The following is a 21,572-nucleotide window of genomic DNA, read 5'->3' as shown; positions in this document are numbered from 1 at the left end:
TACGTACGTACACACGCGGAATTTAACACACACACACACATACACGTGCGGCACCTGACACACATGTACGAACACGCGTGGCTCCTGACACACACACACGCGTGGCTCCTGACACACACACACACACATGTACGAACACGCGCGGCTCCTGACACACACACGTATATACGTATACGCACGGCACCTGACACCTACACGTATGTACGTATACGCACGGCTCCTGACACCCACACGCATGTACACGCGCGGCTCCTGGCACACACACACACACACACGTACGTACACGCGCGGCACCTGACACACGCCTGTACGTACACACATGCACAGCACCTGACATACACACATGTAGGTACGCGCCACCTGACACACACACACACACACACGTACACGTACGACACTTGACACACACACGTACGTACACGCACGGCACTGACACGTATGTACGCGCACGGCACCTGACACTCACGTACATACTAGTGATGAGTGGGTTCGGTTCGTCGGAATCCGAACCCCCCGAACTTCACCCATTTTACACGGGTCCGAGGCAGGTTCGAACCTTCCCGCCTTGCTCGGCTAGCCTGAGCGCGCACGAACGTCATCATCCCGCTGTCGGATTCTCGCGAGATTCGGATGTCTGCATTCGTGGAAAGGGATCCCATGTGTAAACATGGGACCCCTTTCAGTCCGTCTGGTCCGGGTGTTCGGTTTGTTGTTTTGCCAAGTACGTGGATTTAATCTGGAACCTGGATCAGGTGAGTATAATTATCTTTTATTTTCAGGTACCCGTGGATTCTACTTGGAGAAGAGGACCGACTGCTTCATGTCAACATAGGTAAGTATGTGTGTGTCGGCAGGTGGGAAATAAAGTTATACTTTCACGGTGTCTGTGTCCTGTTTTTATTTGGGTATTTTTTCCCCAGTAGAACTACAGGTACCAGCGGGCCCGTTTTTCTCCTGCATGCTGGTACTTGTGGTTCTCCAAGTACCAGCTTGCGGGGGAGGCTTGCTGGGACTTGTAGTACTACTAGAAAAAACAATATTCTTTAACTTTTCTCAAGGCTATCAGCCTCCCATCCGCAGCCCTTGGATGGGGGGGACAGCCTCGGGCTTCACCCCTGGCCCTTAGGTGGCTGGGGGGGGGGACCCCTTGATTGAAGGGGTCCCCACTCCCCCAGGGTACCCCGGCCAGGGGTGACTAGTTGGATATTTAATGCCACGGCCGCAGGGCACTGTATAAAAGTGACCCCCGGCTGTGGCATTATCTGTCCAGCTAGTGGAGCCCGATGCTGGTGTAAAAAATACGGGGGACCCCTACTCTTTTTGTCCCCCGTATTTTTTGCACCAGCACCAGGCGCAGAGCCCGGTGCTGGTTTTAAAAATACGGGGGATCCCCTGTCCGTTTTTCCCCCGGATTTTTAGAACCAGGACCGGCTCGAAGAGCCCGAGGCTGGTTATGCTTTGGAGGGGGGACCCACGCAATTTTTTTTCCGGGTTTTTCACATTCCATTTAAAAAATAAATAATATTTTAAAAAATATATAAATAATACTTGTGCCTCCAAAAAAGACAAACCAAGTACCTAATCCCTTCTAATATAAATAGATATGCTATTACCAAAAAAAAAAAACTGCAAAAAAAAAACATGTTTTTAAATTTTTTTTATTAGATTCCGCCAGCAAAGTGTGGCGGATTGAAAATGACGAATTTACTGTTTAAAAGCACTGTTGTCGAATTTACAAACTTCAATTGAATATACTTTTGTCGAATTGCCGCATTTGTACCATTGCAGAAAAGTCGAATTTGTCAAATGTCGAATTTTGAAAGCCTGTAAGAATAGGCTCCGTCCCCTTCTACCCCTGTACCTTGCTCTCTCCTGTCTGTGCTCTCTCCCGTCTGTAGGACTAGGCCCCGCCCCCTTCTTACCCTCCTGTGACTGCTCTCTCCTGACAAGTGGACCAGGCCTGCCCCCTACACGCTGCTGGTGTCTTCATTGTTACTTGGTCTGGAGCTCCGTTGGGGAGAGAACTCACGTGAGCTCATTAAGAATGAGGAACTGGGATGTTTTAATTTTATTGTGAGTAGTGTAGTGTGGTGATGTAGTATGTTGTATGGGGGGTATAGTGTAATTATGAAGTGCAGCATATGGGAGGGCTGTAGCATAGTGATGTAGTGTGGCATATGGGGGGTGGTAGCGCATAGGCGTGCGTACAAGGGGTGCCTGGTGCGCACAGGCACTCCCTAATGTCCAGCACCGCTGCACGCCACGCTTGCTGTAGCACAGTGATCGCTGACTGTGTGATCGGTGGAGCCTAGCCTGCAGCTCATTTCCGTACCTCCCACCACCGCTGCACCCGACCCCCCTCTGCCTGCTGCTAATACTATGCTGAGTGCATTCGTCGGCGGCCTCACTGGGGGGACTGGCGTCACCTTGCAATGTGACGTGGTGATGTCCGCCCATGCTCTCCTCCCGCCCACCTGTGCTTTCCTCCTGCTGCGGTCTCTCAGTCCTAGTGTGCCGCGGCCGCCACACCACTGGCAGTGTTCCTCTAGGAGGGACTGGGAGCTGCTGGCAGACACATTCTGCTGAGACTTACTTGTCAGTGCGGGTTCCGGACGGCAGGCGGCGGGTGGGAGGGCAGACGGGGAGCAGGTGTCACAAGGAGTGTGTGGGTAACTAATTCACAATACTTCCGCTCAACGTGGCACTGCTGGTCCTTCATCTCCCATGTCTCTTCACCAGGTGGCGGGCGGCCCGGAAATTAAGTGATGTGTTGTGCAGCAGTCAGTGTGAAGTGACTGTGAGTAACACTGGTGGTGCTGATGATGCTGCTGCAGAATCTGGAAGCAATTAATTCATAAATATAATGTACTCTATCAGTGTTTCTCTGACGTCCTAGTGGATGCTGGGAACTCCGTAAGGACCATGGGGATTAGCGGCTCCGCAGGATACTGGGCACAAAAGTAAAGCTTTAGGACTACCTGGTGTGCACTGGCTCCTCCCCCTATGACAATCCTCCAAGCCTCAGTTAGATTTTTGTGCCCGGCCGAGAAGGGTGCACACTAGGGGCTCTCCTGAGCTTCTTAGTGAAAGTTTAGTTTTAGGTTTTTTATTTTCAGTGAGACCTGCTGGCAACAGGCTCACTGCATCGAGGGACTAAGGGGAGAAGAAGCGAACTCACCTGCGTGCAGAGTGGATTGGGCTTCTTAGGCTACTGGACACCATTAGCTCCAGAGGGACCGAACACAGGCCCAGCCTCGGAGCTCGGTCCCAGAGCCGCGCCGCCGGCCCCCTTACAGAGCCAGAAGCAAGAAGAGGTCCGGAAAATCGGCGGCAGAAGACATCCTGTCTTCACCAAGGTAGCGCACAGCACTGCAGCTGTGCGCCATTGCTCCTCAGCACACTTCACACTTCGGTCACTGAGGGTGCAGGGCGCTAGGGGGGGGCACCCTGAGCAGCAATAGAAACACCTTGGCTGGCGAAAATACATCACATATAGCCCCCAGGGCTATATGGATGAATTTTAACCCCTGGCAGATTCCACAGAAAAACGGGAGAAAAGGCCGCCGAGAAGGGGGCGGAGCCTATCTCCTCAGCACACTGGCGCCATTTTCTCTCACAGCTCCGTTGGAGGGAAACTCCCTGGCTCTCCCCTGCAGTTACTACACTACAGAAAGGGGTTAAAAAAGAGAGGGGGGCACTAATTAGGCGTAGTATAACAATACAGCAGCTATAAGGGGAAAAACACTTATATAAGGTTATCCCTGTATATATATATATATATAGCGCTCTGGTGTGTGCTGGCATACTCTCCCTCTGTCTCCCCAAAGGGCTAGTGGGGTCCTGTCCTCTATCAGAGCATTCCCTGTGTGTGTGTGTGTCGGTACGATTGTGTCGACATGTATGAGGAGGAAAATGGTGTGGAGGCGGAGCAATTGCCTGTAATGGAGTTGTCACCCCCTAGGGAGTCGACACCTGAGTGGCTGAGCTTATGGAAGGAATTACGTGACAGTGTCAGCTCTTTACAAAAGATTGATGACATGAGACAGCCGGCTACTCAGCCTGTGCCTGTCCAGGTGTCTCAAAAGCCATCAGGGGCTCTAAAACGCCCGTTACCGCAGATGGCAGATACAGACGCCGACACGGATACTGATTCCAGTGTCGACGATTAAGAGACGAATGTGACTTCCAGTAGGGCCACACGTTACATGATTGAGGCTATGGAAAATGTTTTTACACATTTCTGATAATACCAGTACCACTAAAAAGGGTATTATGTTGGGTGAGAAAAAACTGCCTGTAGTTTTTCCTGCATCTGAGGAATTAAATGAAGTGTGTGATGATGCGTGGGTTTCCCCCGATAAAAACTGTTAATTCCTAAAAAGTTATTAGCATCATACCCCTTCCCGCCAGAGGATAGGGCACATTGGGAAACACCCCCTAGGGTGAATAAAGCGCTCACACGCTTGTCTAAACAGGTGGCACTACCGTCCCCGGATACGGCCGCCCTTAAGGAACCTGCTGACAGAAAGCAGTAAAATATCCTAAAATGTATATACACTCACACGGGTGTGATACTGCGACCAGCAATCGCCTCAGCCTGGATGTGCAGTGCTGGGATGGCTTGGTCGGATTCCCTGACTGACAATATTGATACCCTAGATAGGGACAGTATATTACTGACTATAGAGCATTTAAAAGATGCTTTCTATATATGCGTGATGCACAGAGGGATATTTGCCGACTGGCATCAAGAGTAAGTGCGCTGTCCATTTCTGCCAGAAGAGGGTTATGGACAAGACAGTGGTCAGGTGATGCTGATTCCAAAAGGCATATGGAAGTATCGCCTTATAAAAGGGAGGAGTTATTTGGGGTAGGTCTAACAGACCTGGTGGCCACGGCAACGGCTGGGAAATCCACATTTTTACCCCAGGTAGCCTCTCAACATAAGAAGACGCCGTATTATCAGGCGCAGTCCTTTGGGCCCCATAAGGGCAAGCGGGCAAAAGGCTCCTCATTTCTGCCCCGTGGCAGAGGGAGAGGAAAAAGGCTGCAGCAAACAGCCAGTTCCCAGGAACAGAAACGGTGGGGGCCCGTCTCATAAATTTCAGCGTGCAGTGGGCTCACTCACAGGTGGACCCCTGGATCCTTCAGGTGGTATCTCAGGGGTACAAATTGGAATTCGAGGCGTCTCCCCTTCGCCGTTTTCCTAAAGTCTGCTTTACCGACGTCTCCCTCCGACAGGGAGGCGGTATGGGAAGCCATTCACAAGCTGTATTCCCAGCAGGTGATAATCAAGGTACCCCTCCTACAACAGGGAAAGGGGTATTATTCCACGCTGTTTGTGGTACCGAAGCCGGACGGCTCGGTGAGACCTAATTTAAATCTGAAATCCTTGAACACTTACATACAAAGGTTCAAATTCAAGATGGAGTCACTCAGAGCGGTGATGGCAAACCGGGAAGAAGGGGATTATATGGTGTCTCTGGACATCAAGGATGCTTATCTCCATGTCCCAAATTACCCTTCTCACCAAGGGTACCTCAGGTTTGTGGTACAGAACTGTCACTATCAGTTTCAGACGCTGCCGTTTGGTTTGTCCACGGCACCCCGGGTCTTTACCAAAGTAATGGCCGAAATGATGATACTCCTTCGAAGGAAGGGAGTTTTAATTATCCCTTACTTGGACGATCTCCGGATAAGGGCAAGATCAAGGGAACAGTTGGTAGTCGGGGTAGCACTATCTCAAGTAGTGTTGCGGCAGCACGGTTGGATTCTTAATATTCCAAAATCGCAGCTGATTCCGACGACACGTCTTCTATTCCTAAGGATGATCCTGGACACAGTCCAGAAAATAAGAATTTACTTACCGATAATTCTATTTCTCATAGTCCGTAGTGGATGCTGGGGACTCCGAAAGGACCATGGGGAATAGCGGCTCCGCAGGAGACTGGGCACAAAGTAAAAGCTTTAGGACTAGCTGGTGTGCACTGGCTCCTCCCCCTATGACCCTCCTCCAAGCCTCAGTTAGGATACTGTGCCCGGACGAGCGTACACAATAAGGAAGGATTTTGAATCCCGGGTAAGACTCATACCAGCCACACCAATCACACCGTACAACTTGTTATCTGAACCCAGTTAACAGCATGATAACAGAAGGAGCCTCTGAAAAGATGGCTCACAACAACAATAACCCGATTTTTGTAACAATAACTATGTACAAGTAATGCAGACAATCCGCACTTGGGATGGGCGCCCAGCATCCACTATGGACTATGAGAAATAGAATTATCGGTAAGTAAATTCTTATTTTCTCTAACGTCCTAGTGGATGCTGGGGACTCCGAAAGGACCATGGGGATTATACCAAAGCTCCCAACCGGGTGGGAGAGTGCGGATGACTCTGCAGCACCGAATGAGAGAACTCCAGGTCCTCCTCAGCCAGGGTATCAAATTTGTAGAATTTAGCAAACATGTTTTCCCCTGACCAAGTAGCTGCTCGGCAAAGTTGTAAAGCCGAGACCCCTCGGGCAGCCGCCCAAGATGAGCCCACTTTCCGTGTGGAATGGGCTTTTACAGATTTTGGCTGTGGCAGGCCTGCCACAGAATGTGCAAGCTGAATTGTACTACAAATCCAACGAGCAATCGTCTGCTTAGAAGCAGGAGCACCCAGCTTGCTGGGTGCATACAGGATAAACAGCGAATCAGATTTTCTGACTCCAGCCGTCCTGGAAACATATATTTTCAGGGCCCTGACTACGTCCAGCAACTTGGAATCCTCCAAGTCCCTAGTAGCCGCAGGCACCACATATGAAAAATTAGGTAAGGGCTTTTATAGGATAAAGCCGCCAATTCTGAGACGCGATGTACAGAGAGCCAACGTAAAAAATAACAATGTTTATTAATAAAACATATAAAAAGATTAATTGTCAAATAACCGGTGAAAAATATATATAAATATATATAAGAACATTCTACCTTTGAGAAAGTCACGTGAACGTGACGAAACGCGTCAGGACCCGCCCCTATCCACACTCAGCTCAGGTGAAATCTTCCAGGTGTTCCTTGGTCCCCGCTGCACCCTCCTTCTACAGCATCCGACATCAGCGGCTTCAGCGCACACGCCGCCACGACCGGGTTGTGAGAGAGACGGTCCATTCCTTTCCGCTGCACAGCGTATATGGGCATTGCAGGACATTGAAGCCGAGGACGCTCGGCTCTTACCAGCCCATTTTGGAAAGGTATTGAATATCAATTTCAACTGAGGGACTTTTTTATTCATTAGGATCCTACCAACACACCTGGTATTTATCAACTATCTAACAAGTGAATCACGGAACTTTTCACCCCAATAAGCTGAGTCATTACAATATACCACTAGTTCACGTCTAGTGACTGTTCTTATATATATTTGTATATATTTTTCACCGGTTATTTGACAATTAATCTTTTTATATGTTTTATTAATAAACATTGTTATTTTTTACGTTGGCTCTCTGTACATCATGTTTCGTTCCTGATATTCAGCGCAGCCGTTTGTTCTTTTTCTATGCTATCACCACAATACTACACATAGTATTCCGGCAAGCGCAGACTATCAGGAACATAAAATTGTGATTATTTAATTCTATGAAACACGTATTGGTTTTCACTTTTTATTTTGATGATTAGGCGCTCGTTTGTTGCAGTTTTTTGTTTTGGTCAATTCTGAGACACGCCTGGCTGAAGCCAGGGCTAACAGCATTACCACTTTCCATGTGAGATATTTTAAGTCCACAGTGGTGAGTGGTTCAAACCAATGTGATTTTAGGAATCCCAAAACTACATTGAGATCCCAAGGTGCCACTGGAGGCACAAAAGGAGGCTGTATATGCAGTACTCCCTTGACAAACGTCTGAACTTCAGGAACAGAAGCCAGTTCTTTTTGGAAGAATATTGACAGGGCCGAAATTTGAACCTTAATGGACCCTAATTTGAGGCCCATAGACAGTCCTGTTTGCAGGAAATGCAGGAAACGACCCAGTTGAAATTCCTCTGTAGGGGCCTTCCTGGCCTCGCACCACGCAACATATTTACGCCAAATACGGTGATAATGTTGTATGGTTACATCCTTCCTGGCTTTGATCAGGGTAGGGATGACTTCATCCGGAATGCCTTTTTCCTTCAGGATCCGGCGTTCAACCGCCATGCCGTCAAACGCAGCCGCGGTAAGTCTTGGAACAGACATGGTCCCTGCTGGAGCAGGTCCTTTCTTAGAGGTAGAGGCCACGGGTCTTCCGTGAGCATCTCTTGAATTTCCGGGTACCAAGTCCTTCTTGGCCAATCCGGAGCCACGAGTATAGTCTTTACTCCTCTCCTTCTTATGATTCTCAGTACTTTTGGTATGAGAGGAAGAGGAGGGAACACATACACTGACTGGTACACCCACGGTGTTACCAGAGAGTCCACAGCTATTGCCTGAGGGTCCCTTGACCTGGCGCAATATCTGTCCAGCTTTTTGTTGAGGCGGGACGCCATCATGTCCACCCTTTGGTTTTTCCCAACGGTTCACAATCATGTGGAAGACTTCTGGGTGAAGTCCCCACTCCCCCGGGTGAAGATCGTGTCTGCTGAGGAAGTCTGCTTCCCAGTTGTCCACTCCCGGAATGAACACTGCTGACAGTGCTATCACATGATTCTCCGCCCAGCGAAGAATCCTTGCCACTTCCATCATTGCCCTCCTGCTTCTTGTGCCGCCCTGTCTGTTTACGTGGGCGACTGCCGTGATGTTGTCCGACTGGATCAACACCGGCTGACCCTGAAGCAGAGGTCTTGCCTGACTTAGGGCATTGTAAATGGCCCTTAGTTCCAGGATATTTATGTGAAGTGACGTTTCCATGCTTGACCACAAGCCCAGGAAATTTCTTCCCTGTGTGACTGCTCCCCAGCCTCTCAGGCTGGCATCCGTGGTCACCAGGACCCAATCCTGAATGCCGAATCTGCGGCCCTCTAGGAGATGAGCACTCTGTAACCACCACAGGAGAGACATCCTTGTCCTTGGAGACAGGGTTATCCGCTGATGCATTTGAAGATGCGATCCGGACCATTTGTCCAGCAGATCCCACTGAAAAGTTCTTGCATGGAATCTGCCGAATGGAATCGCTTCGTAAGAAGCCACCATCTTTCCCAGGACCATTGTGCATTGTACTGACACTTGGCCTGGTCTTAGGAGGTTCCTGACTATGTCGGATAACTCCTTGGCTTTCTCCTCCGGGAGAAACACCTTTTTCTGTACTGTGTCCAGAATCATCCCTAGGAACAGCAGACGTGTCGTCGGAATCAGCTGCGATTTTGGAATATTTAGAATCCATCCGTGCTGTCGTAGTACTACTTGAGATAGTGCTACTCCGACCTCTAACTGTTCTCTGGACCTTGCCTGCTTACTTTGTGCCTTCCAATGCACAATGCAAACTACAGGTAGTGCTGCAGGGCCCACACCCTTTTACTTGCCGTACAGAGCAGCTCTGGAGCTGTTACAGTGCCCAGCTGCTGCAAGAAATCAGCTTGAATGCTTCAGGGGCTGGGGCATAGCCAACATGAGCCCCACACCGAAGGAGGGTGGAGGTGTTTAATGCGAACTAGGGGTCATCCAAGCGCCGCAAAAGGCCGCCATGCCCTACACGCCTCTTTTCTCTTTTCATATGCAGACGAGGGTTGAAGCCAACTTTGACCCACTGCTTGGATGACATCACCGTATGCAAATCCATCTGCTGCAGGCCTTCCCCCAGGAATGCTTGCACTAGTTGTTGCATTTGGTTTGTTGTTTGACCCACTGCTTGGATGACATCACCGTATGCAAATCCATCTGCTGCAGGCCTTCCCCCAGGAATGCTTGCACTAGTTGTTGCATTTGGTTTGTTGTTTGGGGGTGCTTCATTATTAGGCAGCCTTCTGCCCTCCCATGTTCATCTGAAAATTTGTGTTCTCCCTGCAGTTGTTGTCCCCAGATGAGAGTTCCCTTGTGCTGCCTCAGTTGAATCTCCTTTACTTGACAGAGATGTGCCTGAGCAGCGGCCCTCCCCAGCCCTATCCCAAATCATACTTATTTTGCATAGGAGATACCATGGTCATGAAGATTGTTCTCCCAGGGTGAGGTTCATTCATTGCATTCTGGGTATGCTGACCCCTGTGATTTCCCCAAATGTGGGAAACTCGACTGCATTATTTGTGGTAGTGGGGGACTGTGTTTGTGCTTTCCTCTGGTCAGCTCTGGTAAAAGTCAGATTTATTTGTCTCAGATCTTCCTCTAGCCTTGTTCTTCTTTCGAGAGTTCCCTTGTGCTGCCTCAGTTGGATCTCCTTCACTTGACAGGGGGGTACCCGAGCAGCGACCCTCCCCAGCTCTAGCCCAACTTCTACTTACCTGGCAGGTGAGATACTATGATCATGTAGGTGCTTCTCCCAGGGCAAGGCTCACCCATTGCACTCTGGGTGTGCTGCTCCTGCGATTTCCCCAAATGTGGGAAACTTGACTGCATAATTTGTGTTTCCCCTGGTCGGCTCTCATATAATTCAGATCTCTTTGTCTCAGGTCTCTCTCCAGCCTAGTTTGCTGTCTGTTTCAACTTCTCTTTTCTTGAGCCGCTCCCTTCTATGCCCTTGCGCACTATCCTGACTTCTCCCGTCTGCTTACTTTGTGCCTTCCAATGCACAATGCAAACTACAGGTAGTGCTGCAGGGCCCACACCCTTTTACTTGCCGTTCAGAGCAGCTCTGGAGCTGTTACAGTGCCCAGCTGCTGCAAGAAATCAGCTTGAATGCTTCAGGGGCTGGGGCATAGCCAACATGAGCCCCACACCGAAGGAGGGTGGAGGTGTTTAATGCGAACTAGGGGTCATCCAAGCGCCGCAAAAGGCCGCCATGCCCTGCACGCCCCTTTTCTCTTTTCATATGCAGACGAGGGTTGAAGCCAACTTTGACCCACTGCTTGGATGACATCACCATATGCAAATCCATCTGCTGCAGGCCTTCCCCCAGGAATGCTTGTACTAGTTGTTGCATTTGGTTTGTTGTTTGGGGGTGCTTCAGTATTAGGCAGCCTTCTGCCCTCCCATGTTTATCTGGAAATATGTGTTCTCCCTGCAGTTGTTGTCCCCAGATGAGAGTTCCCTTGTGCTGCCTCAGTTGAATCTCCTTTACTTGACAGAGATGTGCCTGAGCAGCGGCCCTCCCCAGCCCTATACAAAATCATACTTATTTTGCATAGGCGATACCATGGTCATGAAGATTGTTCTCCCAGGGTGAGGTTCATTCATTGCATTCTGGGTATGCTGACCCCTGTGATTTCCCCAAATGTGGGAAACTCGACTGCATTATTTGTGGTAGTGGGGGACTGTGTTTGTGCTTTCCTCTGGACAGCTCTGGTAAAAGTCAGATTTATTTGTCTCAGATCTTCCTCTAGCCTTGTTCTTCTTTCGAGAGTTCCCTTGTGCTGCCTCAGTTGGATCTCTTTCACTTGACAGGGGGGTGCCAGAGCAGCGACCCTCCTCAGCTCTAGCCCAACTCCTACTTACCTGCCAGGTGAGATACTTTGATCATGAAGGTGCTTCTCCCAGGGCAAGGCTCACCCATTGCACTCTGGGTGTGGTGCCCCTGCGATTTCCCCAAATGTGGGAAGCTTGACTGCATAATTTGTGTTTCCCCTGGTCAGCTCTCGTATAATTCAGATCTCTTTGTCTCAGGTCTCTCTCCAGCCTAGTTTGCTGTCTGTTTCCACTTCTTTTTTCATGAGCCCCTCCCTTTTATACCCTTGTGCACTATCCTGACTTCTCCTCCTGTCTGCTTACTTTGTGCCTTCCAATGCACAATGCAAACTACAGGTAGTGCTGCAGGGCCCACACCCTTTTACTTGCCGTACAGAGCAGCTCTGGAGCTGTTACAGTGCCCAGCTGCTGCAAGAAATCAGCTTGAATGCTTCAGGGGCTGGGGCATAGCCAACATGAGCCCCACACCGAAGGAGGGTGGAGGTGTTTAATGTGAACTAGGGGTCATCCAAGCGCCGCAAAAGGCCGCCATGCCCTGCACGCCCCTTTTCTCTTTTCATATGCAGACGAGGGTTGAAGCCAACTTTGACCCACTGCTTGGATGACATCACCGTATGCAAATCCATCTGCTGCAGGCCTTCCCCCAGGAATGCTTGCACTAGTTGTTGCATTTGGTTTGTTGTTTGGGGGTGCTTCAGTATTAAGCAGCCTTCTGCCCTCCCATGTTCATCTGAAAATATGTGTTCTCCCTGCAGTTGTTGTCCCCAGATGAGAGTTCCCTTGTGCTGCCTCAGTTGAATCTCCTTTACTTGACAGAGATGTGCCTGAGCAGCGGCCCTCCCCAGCCCTATCCCAAATCATACTTATTTTGCATAGGAGATACCATGGTCATGAAGATTGTTCTCCCAGGGTGAGGTTCATTCATTGTATTCTGGGTATGCTGACCCCTGTGATTTCCCCAAATGTGGGAAACTCGACTGCATTATTTGTGGTAGTGGGGGACTGTGTTTGTGCTTTCCTCTGGTCAGCTCTGGTAAAAGTCAGATTTATTTGTCTCAGATCTTCCTCTAGCCTTGTTCTTCTTTCGAGAGTTCCCTTGTGCTGCCTCAGTTGGATCTCTTTCACTTGACAGGGGGGTGCCCGAGCAGCGACCCTCCCCAGCTCTAGCCCAACTCCTACTTACCTGCCAGGTGAGATACTATGATCATGAAGGTGCTTCTCCCAGGGCAAGGCTCACCCATTGCACTCTGATTTCCCCAAATGTGGGAAGCTTGACTGCATAATTTGTGTTTCCCCTGGTCGGCTCTCGTATAATTCAGATCTCTTTGTCTCAGGTCTCTCTCCAGCCTAATTTGCTGTCTGTTTCCACTTCTTTTTTCATGAGCCCCTCCCTTTTATACCCTTGTGCACTATCCTGACTTCTCCTCCTGTCTGCTTTCTTTGTGCCTTCCAATGCACAATGCAAACTACAGGTAGTGCTGCAGGGCCCACACCCTTTTACTTGCCGTACAGAGCAGCTCTGGAGCTGTTACAGTGCCCAGCTGCTGCAAGAAATCAGCTTGAATGCTTCAGGGGCTGGGGCATAGCCAACATGAGCCCCACACCGAAGGAGGGTGGAGGTGTTTAATGCGAACTAGGGGTCATCCAAGCGTCGCAAAAGGCCGCCATGCCCTGCACGCCCCTTTTCTCTTTTCATATGCAGACGAGGGTTGAAGCCAACTTTGACCCACTGCTTGGATGACATCACCGTATGCAAATCCATCTGCTGCAGGCCTTCCCCCAGGAATGCTTGCACTAGTTGTTGCATTTGGTTTGTTGTTTGGGGGTGCTTCAGTATTAGGCAGCCTTCTGCCCTCCCATGTTCATCTGAAAATATGTGTTCTCCCTGCAGTTGTTGTCCCCAGATGAGAGTTCCCTTGTGCTGCCTCAGTTGAATCTCCTTTACTTGACAGAGATGTGCATGAGCAGCGGCCCTCCCCAGCCCTATCCCAAATCATACTTATTTTGCATAGGAGATACCATGGTCATGAAGATTACTCTCCCAGGGTGAGGTTCATTCATTGCATTCTGGGTATGCTGACCCCTGTGATTTCCCCAAATGTGGGAAACGCGACTGCTTTATTTGTTGGTAGTGGGGGGACTGTGTTTGTGCTTTCTTCTGGTCAGCTCTGGTAAAAGTCAGATTTCTTTGTCTCAGATCTTCCTCTAGCCTTGTTCTTCTTTCGAGAGTTCCTTTGTGCTGCCTCAGTTGGATCTCCTTCACTTGACAGGGGGGTTCCCGAGCAGCGACCCTCCCCAGTTCTTGCCCAACTCCTACTTACCTGCCAGGTGAGATACTATGATCATGAAGGTGCTTCTCCCAGGGCAAGGCTCACCCATTGCACTCTGGGTGTGCTGCCCCTGCGATTTCCCCAAATGTGGGAAACTTGACTGCATAATTTGTGTTTCCCCTGGTCGGCTCTCGTATAATTCAGATCTCTTTGTCTCAGGTCTCTCTCCAGCCTAGTTTGCTGTCTGTTTCCACTTCTCTTTTCTTGAGCCGCTCCCTTCTATGCCCTTGCGCACTATCCTGACTTCTCCCGTCTGCTTACTTTGTGCCTTCCTACGCACAATGCGAACTACAGGTAGTGCTGCAGGGCCCACACCCTTTTAGTTGCCTTACAGAGCAGCTCTGGAGCTGTTACAGTGCCCAGCTGCTGCAAGAAATCAGCTTGAATGCTTCAGGGGCTGGGGCATAGCCAACATGAGCCCCACACCGAAGGAGGGTGGAGGTGTTTAATGCGAACTAGGGGTCATCCAAGCACCGCAAAAGGCCGCCATGCCCTGCACGCCCCTTTTCTCTTTTCATATGCAGATGAGGGTTGAAGCCAACTTTGACCCACTGCTTGGATGACATCACCGTATGCAAATCCGTCTTCTGCAGAACTTACCCCAGGAATGCTTGCACTAGTTGTTGCATTTGGTTTGTTGTTTGGGGGTGCTTCAGTATTAGGCAGCCTTCTGCCCTCCCATGTTCATCTGAAAATATGTGTTCTCCCTGCAGTTGTTGTCCCCAGATGAGAGTTCCCTTGTGCTGCCTCAGTTGAATCTCCTTTACTTGACAGAGATGTGCATGAGCAGCGGCCCTCCCCAGCCCTATCCCAAATCATACTTATTTTGCATAGGAGATACCATGGTCATGAAGATTACTCTCCCAGGGTGAGGTTCATTCATTGCATTCTGGGTATGCTGACCCCTGTGATTTCCCCAAATGTGGGAAACGCGACTGCTTTATTTGTTGGTAGTGGGGGACTGTGTTTGTGTTTTCCTCTGGTCAGCTCTGGTAAAAGTCAAATTTCTTTGTCTCAGATCTTCCTCTAGCCTTGTTCTTTTTTCGAGAGTTTCCTTGTGCTGCCTCAGTTGGATCTCCTTCACTTGACAGGGGGGTGCCCGAGCAGCGACCCTCCCCAGCTCTAGCCCAACTCCTACTTACCTGCCAGGTGAGATACTATGATCATGAAGGTGCTTCTCCCAGGGCAAGGCTCACCCATTGCACTCTGGGTGTGCTGCCCCTGCGATTTCCCCAAATGTGGGAAACTTGACTGCATAATTTGTGTTTCCCCTGGTCAGGTCTCGTATAATTCAGATCTCTTTGTCTCAGGTCTCTCTCCAGCCTAGTTTGCTGTCTGTTTCAACTTCTCTTTTCTTGAGCCGCTCCCTTTTATACCCTTGTGCACTATCCTGACTTCTCCTCCTGTCTGCTTACTTTGTGCCTTCCAATGCGCAATGCAAACTACAGGTAGTGCTGCAGGGCCCACACCCTTTTACTTGCCTAACAGAACAGCTCTGGAGCTGTTACAGTGCCAAGCTGCTGCAAGAAATCAGCTTGAATGCTTCAGGGGATGGGGCATGGCCAACATGAGCCCCACACCGAAGGAGGGTGGGGGTGTTTAATGCGAACTAAGGGTCATCCAAGCGCCGCAAAAGGCCGCCATGCCCTGCATACCCCTTTTCTCTTTTCATATGCAGATGAGGGTTCCAGCCAACTTTGGCCCACTGCTTGGATGACATCACCGTATGCAATTCCGTCTTCTGCAGAACTTCCCCCAGGAATGCTTGTACTAGTTGTTGCATTTGGTTTGTTGTTTGGGGGTGCTTCAGTATTAGGCAGCCTTCTGCCCTCCCATGTTCATCTGAAAATATGTGTTCTCCCTGCAGTTGTTGTCCCCAGATGAGAGTTTCCTTGTGCTGCCTCAGTTGAATCTCCTTTACTTGACAGAGATGTGCATGAGCAGCGGCCCTCCCCAGCCCTATCCCAAATCATACTTATTTTGCATAGGAGATACCATGGTCATGAAGATTGTTCTCCCAGGGTGAGGTTCATTCATTGCATTTTGGGTATGCTGACCCCTGTGATTTCCCCAAATGTGGGAAACTCGACTGCATTATTTGTGGTAGTGGGGGACTGTGTTTGTGCTTTCCTCTGGTCAGCTCTGGAAAAAGTCAGATTTCTTTGTCTCAGATCTTCCTCTAGCCTTGTTCTTCTTTCGAGAGTTCCCTTGTGCTGCCTCAGTTGGATCTCTTTCACTTGACAGGGGGGTGCCCGAACAGCGACTTTCCCCAGCTCTAGCCCAACTCCTACTTACCTGCCAGGTGAGATACTATGATCATGAAGGTGCTTCTCCCAGGGCAAGGCTCACCCATTGCACTCTGGGTGTGCTGCCCCTGCGATTTCCCCAAATGTGGGAAACTTGACTGCATAATTTGTGTTTCCCCTGGTCGGCTCTCGTATAATTCAGATCTCTTTGTCTCAGGTCTCTCTCCAGCCTAGTTTGCTGTCTGTTTCCACTTCTCTTTTCTTCAGCCGCTCCCTTCTATACCCTTGTGCACTATCCTGACTTCTCCTCCCATCTGCTTACTTTGTGCCTTCCAATGCACAATGCAAACTACAGGTAGTGCTGCAGGGCCCACACCCTTTTACTTGCCTTACAGAGCAGCTCTGGAGCTGTTACAGTGCCCAGCTGCTGCAAGAAATCAGCTTGAATGCTTCAGGGGATGGGGCATGGCCAACATGAGCCCCACACCAAAGGAGGGTGGAGGTGTTTAATGCGAACTAGGGGTCATCCAAGCACCGCAAAAGGCCGCCATGCCCTGCACGCCCCTTTTCTCTTTTCATATGCAGATGAGGGTTGAAGCCAACTTTGACCCACTGCTTGGATGACATCACCGTATGCAAATCCGTCTTCTGCAGAACTTCCCCCAGGAATGCTAGGACTAGTTGTTGCATTTGGTTTGTTGTTTGGGGGTGCTTCAGTATTAGGCAGCCTTCTGCCCTCCCATGTTCATCTGAAAATATGTGTTCTCCCTGCAGTTGTTGTCCCCAGATGAAAGTTCCCTTGTGCTGCCTCAGTTGAATCTCCTTTACTTGACAGAGATGTGCATGAGCAGCGGCCCTCCCCAGCCCTATTCCAAATCATACTTATTTTGCATAGGAGATACCATGGTCATGAAGATTTTTCTCCCAGGGTGAGGTTCATTCATTGCATTTTGGGTATGCTGACCCCTGTGATTTCCCCAAATGTGGGAAACTTGACTGCATTATTTGTGGTAGTGGGAGACTGTGTTTGTGCTTTCCTCTGGTCAGCTCTGGTAAAAGTCAGATTTCTTTGTCTCAGATTTTCCTTTAGCCTTGTTCTTCTTTCGAGAGTTCCCTTGTGCTGCCTCAGTTGGATCTCCTTCACTTTACAGGGGGGTACCCGAGCAGCGACCCTCCCCAGCTCTAGCCCAACTCCTACTTACCTGCCAGGTGAGATACTATGATCATGAAGGTGCTTCTCCCAGGGCAAGGCTCACCCATTGTACTCTGGGTGTGCTGCTCCTGCGATTTCCCCAAATGTGGGAAACTTGACTGCATAATTTGTGTTTCCCCTGGTCGGCTCTCGTATAATTCAGATCTCTTTGTCACAGGTCTCTCTCCAGCCTAGTTTGCTGTCTGTTTCCACTTCTCTTTTCTTCAGCCGCTCCCTTCTATACCCTTGTGCACTATCCTGACTTCTCCTCCCGTCTGCTTACTTTGTGCCTTCCAATGCACAATGCAAACTACAGGTAGTGCTGCAGGGCCCACACCCTTTTACTTGCCTTACAGAGCAGCTCTGGAGCTGTTACAGTGCCCAGCTGCTGCAAGAAATCAGCTTGAATGCTTCAGGGGATGGGGCATGGCCAACATGAGCCCCACACCAAAGGAGGGTGGAGGTGTTTAATGCGAACTAGGGGTCATCCAAGCACCGCAAAAGGCCGCCATGCCCTGCACGCCCCTTTTCTCTTTTCATATGCAGATGAGGGTTGAAGCCAACTTTGACCCACTGCTTGGATGACATCACCGTATGCAAATCCGTCTTCTGCAGAACTTCCCCCAGGAATGCTTGCACTAGTTGTTGCATTTGGTTTGTTGTTTGGGGGTGCTTCAGTATTAGGCAGCCTTCTGCCCTCCCATGTTCATCTGAAAATATGTGTTCTCCCTGCAGTTGTTGTCCCAAGATGAGAGTTCCCTTGTGCTGCCTCAGTTGAATCTCCTTTACTTGACAGAGATGTGCATGAGCAGCGGCCCTCCCCAGCCCTATTCCAAATCATACTTATTTTGCATAGGAGATACCATGGTCATGAAGATTTTTCTCCCAGGGTGAGGTTCATTCATTGCATTTTGGGTATGCTGACCCCTGTGATTTCCCCAAATGTGGGAAACTTGACTGCATTATTTGTGGTAGTGGGAGACTGTGTTTGTGCTTTCCTCTGGTCAGCTCTGGTAAAAGTCAGATTTCTTTGTCTCAGATTTTCCTTTAGCCTTGTTCTTCTTTCGAGAGTTCCCTTGTGCTGCCTCAGTTGGATCTCCTTCACTTTACAGGGGGGTACCCGAGCAGCGACCCTCCCCAGCTCTAGCCCAACTCCTACTTACCTGCCAGGTGAGATACTATGATCATGAAGGTGCTTCTCCCAGGGCAAGGCTCACCCATTGTACTCTGGGTGTGCTGCTCCTGCAATTTCCCCAAATGTGGGAAACTTGACTGCATAATTTGTGTTTCCCCTGGTCGGCTCTCGTATAATTCAGATCTCTTTGTCTCAGGTCTCTCTCCAGCCTAGTTTGCTGTCTGTTTCCACTTCTCTTTTCTTCAGCCGCTCCCTTCTATACCCTTGTGCACTATCCTGACTTCTCCTCCCGTCTGCTTACTTTGTGCCTTCCAATGCACAATGCAAACTACAGGTAGTGCTGCAGGGCCCACACCCTTTTACTTGCCTTACAGAGCAGCTCTGGAGCTGTTACAGTGCCCAGCTGCTGCAAGAAATCAGCTTGAATGCTTCAGGGGCTGGGGCATAGCCAACATGAGCCCCACACCGAAGGAGGGTGGAGGTGTTTAATGCAAACTAGGGGTCAGACAAGCGCCGCAAAAGGCCACCATGCCCTGCACGCCCCTTTTCTGTTTTCATATGCAGACGAGGGTTGAAGCCAACTTTGACCCACTGCTTGGATGACATCACCATATGCAAATCCATCTGCGGCAGGCCTTCCCCCAGGAATGCTTGCACTAGTTGTTGCATTTGGTTTGTTGTTTGGGGGTGCTTCAGTATTAGGCAGCCTTCTGCCCTCCCATGTTCATCTGAAAATATGTGTTCTCCCTGCAGTTGTTGTCCCAAGATGAGAGTTCCCTTTTGCTGCCTCAGTTGAATCTCCTTTACTTGACAGAGATGTGCATGAGCAGCGGCCCTCCCCAGCCCTATTCCAAATCATACTTATTTTGCATAGGAGATACCATGGTCATGAAGATTTTTCTCCCAGGGTGAGGTTCATTCATTGCATTTTGGGTATGCTGACCCCTGTGATTTCCCCAAATGTGGGAAACTTGACTGCATTATTTGTGGTAGTGGGAGACTGTGTTTGTGCTTTCCTCTGGTCAGCTCTGGTAAAAGTCAGATTTCTTTGTCTCAGATTTTCCTTTAGCCTTGTTCTTCTTTCGAGAGTTCCCTTGTGCTGCCTCAGTTGGATCTCCTTCACTTTACAGGGGGGTACCCGAGCAGCGACCCTCCCCAGCTCTAGCCCAACTCCTACTTACCTGCCAGGTGAGATACTATGATCATGAAGGTGCTTCTCCCAGGGCAAGGCTCACCCATTGTACTCTGGGTGTGCTGCTCCTGCGATTTCCCCAAATGTGGGAAACTTGACTGCATAATTTGTGTTTCCCCTGGTCGGCTCTCGTATAATTCAGATCTCTTTGTCTCAGGTCTCTCTCCAGCCTAGTTTGCTGTCTGTTTCCACTTCTCTTTTCTTCAGCCGCTCCCTTCTATACCCTTGTGCACTATCCTGACTTCTCCTCCCGTCTGCTTACTTTGTGCCTTCCAATGCACAATGCAAACTACAGGTAGTGCTGCAGGGCCCACACCCTTTTACTTGCCTTACAGAGCAGCTCTGGAGCTGTTACAGTGCCCAGCTGCTGCAAGAAATCAGCTTGAATGCTTCAGGGGATGGGGCATGGCCAACATGAGCCCCACACCAAAGGAGGGTGGAGGTGTTTAATGCGAACTACGGGTCATCCAAGCACCGCAAAAGGCCGCCATGCCCTGCACGCCCCTTTTCTCTTTTCATATGCAGATGAGGGTTGAAGCCAACTTTGACCCACTGCTTGGATGACATCACCGTATGCAAATCCGTCTTCTGCAGAACTTCCCCCAGGAATGCTTGCACTAGTTGTTGCATTTGGTTTGTTGTTTGGGGGTGCTTCAGTATTAGGCAGCCTTCTGCCCTCCCGTGTTCATCTGAAAATATGTGTTCTCCCTGCAGTTGTTGACCCAAGATGAGAGTTCCCTTGTGCTGCCTCAGTTGAATCTCCTTTACTTGACAGAGATGTGCATGAGCAGCGGCCCTCCCCAGCCCTATTCCAAATCATGCTTATTTTGCATAGGAGATACCATGGTCATGAAGATTTTTCTCCCAGGGTGATGTTCATTCATTGCATTTTGGGTATGCTGACCCCTGTGATTTCCCCAAATGTGGGAAACTTGACTGCATTATTTGTGGTAGTGGGAGACTGTGTTTGTGCTTTCCTCTGGTCAGCTCTGGTAAAAGTCAGATTTCTTTGTCTCACATTTTCCTTTAGCCTTGTTCTTCTTTCGAGAGTTCCCTTGTGCTGCCTCAGTTGGATCTCCTTCACTTTACAGGGGGGTACCCGAGCAGCGACCCTCCCCAGCTCTAGCCCAACTCCTACTTACCTGCCAGGTGAGATACTATGATCATGAAGGTGCTTCTCCCTGGGCAAGGCTCACCCATTGTACTCTGGGTGTGCTGCTCCTGCAATTTCCCCAAATGTGGGAAACTTGACTGCATAATTTGTGTTTCCCCTGGTCGGCTCTCGTATAATTCAGATCTCTCTGTCTCAGGTCTCTCTCCAGCCTAGTTTGCTGTCTGTTTCCACTTCTCTTTTCTTCAGCCGCTCCCTTCTATACCCTTGTGCACTATCCTGACTTCTCCTCCCGTCTGCTTACTTTGTGCCTTCCAATGCACAATGCAAACTACAGGTAGTGCTGCAGGGCCCACACCCTTTTACTTGCCTTACAGAGCAGCTCTGGAGCTGTTACAGTGCCCAGCTGCTGCAAGAAATCAGCTTGAATGCTTCAGGGGCTGGGGCATAGCCAACATGAGCCCCACACCGAAGGAGGGTGGAGGTGTTTAATGCAAACTAGGGGTCAGACAAGCGCCGCAAAAGGCCACCATGCCCTGCACGCCCCTTTTCTGTTTTCATATGCAGACGAGGGTTGAAGCCAACTTTGACCCACTGCTTGGATGACATCACCATATGCAAATCCATCTGCGGCAGGCCTTCCCCCAGGAATGCTTGCACTAGTTGTTGCATTTGGTTTGTTGTTTGGGGGTGCTTCAGTATTAGGCAGCCTTCTGCCCTCCCATGTTCATCTGAAAATATGTGTTCTCCCTGCAGTTGTTGTCCCCAGATGAGAGTTCCCTTGTGCTGCCTCAGTTGAATCTCCTTAACTTGACAGAGATGTGCCTGAGCAGCGGCCCACCCCAGCTC

General features: G+C 49.8%; 18 non-coding genes and 1 pseudogene across 18 annotated transcripts; all 19 read left to right on the top strand.

Annotated features, from left to right (window-relative positions):
- Positions 1-10,073: 10,073 nt before the first annotated feature.
- Positions 10,074-10,237, top strand: LOC135004383 (U1 spliceosomal RNA). The gene has a single exon (XR_010205157.1). It is a non-coding gene; the product is annotated as a U1 spliceosomal RNA (small nuclear RNA).
- Positions 10,238-10,389: 152 nt separating this feature from the next.
- On the top strand, positions 10,390-10,531 carry LOC135004380 (U1 spliceosomal RNA; annotated as a pseudogene).
- A 692-nt stretch (positions 10,532-11,223) lies between these two features.
- LOC135004398 (U1 spliceosomal RNA) lies at positions 11,224-11,387 on the top strand. Its single transcript, XR_010205171.1, has one exon. It is a non-coding gene; the product is annotated as a U1 spliceosomal RNA (small nuclear RNA).
- A 152-nt stretch (positions 11,388-11,539) lies between these two features.
- On the top strand, positions 11,540-11,702 carry LOC135004396 (U1 spliceosomal RNA). The gene has a single exon (XR_010205170.1). It is a non-coding gene; the product is annotated as a U1 spliceosomal RNA (small nuclear RNA).
- Positions 11,703-12,376: 674 nt separating this feature from the next.
- LOC135004394 (U1 spliceosomal RNA) lies at positions 12,377-12,540 on the top strand. The gene has a single exon (XR_010205168.1). It is a non-coding gene; the product is annotated as a U1 spliceosomal RNA (small nuclear RNA).
- A 972-nt stretch (positions 12,541-13,512) lies between these two features.
- Positions 13,513-13,678, top strand: LOC135004381 (U1 spliceosomal RNA). The gene has a single exon (XR_010205155.1). It is a non-coding gene; the product is annotated as a U1 spliceosomal RNA (small nuclear RNA).
- A 152-nt stretch (positions 13,679-13,830) lies between these two features.
- LOC135004384 (U1 spliceosomal RNA) lies at positions 13,831-13,993 on the top strand. The gene has a single exon (XR_010205158.1). It is a non-coding gene; the product is annotated as a U1 spliceosomal RNA (small nuclear RNA).
- A 671-nt stretch (positions 13,994-14,664) lies between these two features.
- LOC135004388 (U1 spliceosomal RNA) lies at positions 14,665-14,829 on the top strand. Its single transcript, XR_010205162.1, has one exon. It is a non-coding gene; the product is annotated as a U1 spliceosomal RNA (small nuclear RNA).
- A 152-nt stretch (positions 14,830-14,981) lies between these two features.
- On the top strand, positions 14,982-15,144 carry LOC135004386 (U1 spliceosomal RNA). Its single transcript, XR_010205160.1, has one exon. It is a non-coding gene; the product is annotated as a U1 spliceosomal RNA (small nuclear RNA).
- Positions 15,145-15,818: 674 nt separating this feature from the next.
- LOC135004372 (U1 spliceosomal RNA) lies at positions 15,819-15,982 on the top strand. Its single transcript, XR_010205147.1, has one exon. It is a non-coding gene; the product is annotated as a U1 spliceosomal RNA (small nuclear RNA).
- A 152-nt stretch (positions 15,983-16,134) lies between these two features.
- On the top strand, positions 16,135-16,297 carry LOC135004382 (U1 spliceosomal RNA). The gene has a single exon (XR_010205156.1). It is a non-coding gene; the product is annotated as a U1 spliceosomal RNA (small nuclear RNA).
- Positions 16,298-16,971: 674 nt separating this feature from the next.
- LOC135004376 (U1 spliceosomal RNA) lies at positions 16,972-17,135 on the top strand. Its single transcript, XR_010205151.1, has one exon. It is a non-coding gene; the product is annotated as a U1 spliceosomal RNA (small nuclear RNA).
- A 152-nt stretch (positions 17,136-17,287) lies between these two features.
- LOC135004393 (U1 spliceosomal RNA) lies at positions 17,288-17,450 on the top strand. The gene has a single exon (XR_010205167.1). It is a non-coding gene; the product is annotated as a U1 spliceosomal RNA (small nuclear RNA).
- A 674-nt stretch (positions 17,451-18,124) lies between these two features.
- LOC135004375 (U1 spliceosomal RNA) lies at positions 18,125-18,288 on the top strand. The gene has a single exon (XR_010205150.1). It is a non-coding gene; the product is annotated as a U1 spliceosomal RNA (small nuclear RNA).
- A 152-nt stretch (positions 18,289-18,440) lies between these two features.
- Positions 18,441-18,603, top strand: LOC135004389 (U1 spliceosomal RNA). Its single transcript, XR_010205163.1, has one exon. It is a non-coding gene; the product is annotated as a U1 spliceosomal RNA (small nuclear RNA).
- Positions 18,604-19,277: 674 nt separating this feature from the next.
- On the top strand, positions 19,278-19,441 carry LOC135004374 (U1 spliceosomal RNA). Its single transcript, XR_010205149.1, has one exon. It is a non-coding gene; the product is annotated as a U1 spliceosomal RNA (small nuclear RNA).
- A 152-nt stretch (positions 19,442-19,593) lies between these two features.
- Positions 19,594-19,756, top strand: LOC135004392 (U1 spliceosomal RNA). Its single transcript, XR_010205166.1, has one exon. It is a non-coding gene; the product is annotated as a U1 spliceosomal RNA (small nuclear RNA).
- Positions 19,757-20,430: 674 nt separating this feature from the next.
- LOC135004379 (U1 spliceosomal RNA) lies at positions 20,431-20,594 on the top strand. Its single transcript, XR_010205154.1, has one exon. It is a non-coding gene; the product is annotated as a U1 spliceosomal RNA (small nuclear RNA).
- Positions 20,595-20,746: 152 nt separating this feature from the next.
- LOC135004387 (U1 spliceosomal RNA) lies at positions 20,747-20,909 on the top strand. Its single transcript, XR_010205161.1, has one exon. It is a non-coding gene; the product is annotated as a U1 spliceosomal RNA (small nuclear RNA).
- The last annotated feature ends 663 nt before the right edge of the window (positions 20,910-21,572 follow it).

This window comes from Pseudophryne corroboree, unplaced genomic scaffold (assembly GCF_028390025.1).
Source record: "Pseudophryne corroboree isolate aPseCor3 unplaced genomic scaffold, aPseCor3.hap2 scaffold_1932, whole genome shotgun sequence".
Taxonomy (NCBI): Eukaryota; Metazoa; Chordata; class Amphibia; order Anura; family Myobatrachidae; genus Pseudophryne; species Pseudophryne corroboree.
This window is presented reverse-complemented; position numbering and strand designations above follow the sequence as displayed.